General features: G+C 37.3%; 1 protein-coding gene across 1 annotated transcript in view; it reads right to left on the reverse strand.

Moving 5' to 3' along the window:
- LOC105819583 (chromosome unknown open reading frame, human C19orf18) overlaps positions 1–1,282 on the reverse strand; it is a 15,115-nt gene that overhangs the window by 3,380 nt on the left and 10,453 nt on the right. The window lies entirely within an intron of this gene.

The raw sequence follows: 1,282 nt of genomic DNA on the forward strand, positions 1-1,282 counted from the left end.
GGGCAAAAGAGTGAGACTCTGTCTCAAAAAAAAAAAAAGAAAAAAACAAAATGAGAGCTCCCCACTTTATCCTTTTTTATTGCTGAAAAATATTTCATCGTATGGATAGACCACATTTTGTTTATGCATTTATCAGTTAATAGACTTTTGAGTTGTTTCCACTGTTTGGTTCCTTTGAGTAATGCTGCTGTGAACATTTGTGTGCAGGTTTTTGTGTGTACACATGTTTTCAGTTTTGTTGAATGTATACCTAGCAGTGCAATGGCCAGGTATTGTAGTAACTCTGTTTAACTTTTTAAGGAACTGTCGGATAGTTTTCCAAAGGAACTGTACCGTTTAGACTAAATCTTACCTCTCCTGTATTCCCACAGCCCGGCAGCTCCCAGCTGACAGCACTCGCTTATTTCCCTCAACAGAGCGGGACCTGACAGAGATGATTGTGTCTTAATCTGGTGTCATATTTATTGTGACATCTTCGGTTTCTTCATGTGTACAATGGAGACAAGCTATGGAATTGATAGGTAATATCACTGGAAAAGTTTTGTCTAATGCAAGCACTTCCCTAGCATGGTCTGGAGGACTGCCCAGAGAAATTACTTGTACAGTATTTCCCATCAGGAGCAAGAAAAGTAAATCCTGGTGATTTCCCTTTCACCCTTAACAAAGTTGGATTTTTTTCTATTTACAATTAAGTTATCATTATTCATGAACTATGACAACCAAGAAGCAAGAATTGCTATATCAAGTGAGTTTATTTTCTGTTATATACCTCTGGCGTAAAGTGCTCTTCTACAAGATTCTCTGGGAGCAAGTTACGCTCACATTCTCAGCCCCTGTCGCCCCTGTGGTTTTTCCTGCACGTTGACCAGCACATCCTTCATCTCTTCCACTTGCTTTCACAAATTCTCCGCATTTGCACGCGGTGTGGTATTCTTTGGGTTTTTTTCCTTTGCTAACTTTTGCTCTTCCCTCAAATTCTTCTCTTCAATATTTTTCTTTCTTTTTGATCTGATAACTAAAATGTAGAAAGGATGCTATTGAGATAGTAATAAGTGAGGAACAGAAATGGAGACAAAAGGGGTGAGGAAACACATGGAAAAAGAGAGGTACAAACAGTAGAATTTTCAGGGAACGATGAATGTTATTTGTCTGACAAGGATGGTGAAAATTGAATTTTAAAATTATTTTCCCACATAGTATATTCAAATGTTATAAATACCCAGTTAAAAAAAAAGTAGGAAAGCTGTAATCCTTGTCTGAGAAGGTATTTATTTTCTCATAA

Source organism: Propithecus coquereli, unplaced genomic scaffold (assembly GCF_000956105.1).
Source record: "Propithecus coquereli isolate 6110/MARCELLA unplaced genomic scaffold, Pcoq_1.0 Scaffold490, whole genome shotgun sequence".
Taxonomy (NCBI): Eukaryota; Metazoa; Chordata; class Mammalia; order Primates; family Indriidae; genus Propithecus; species Propithecus coquereli.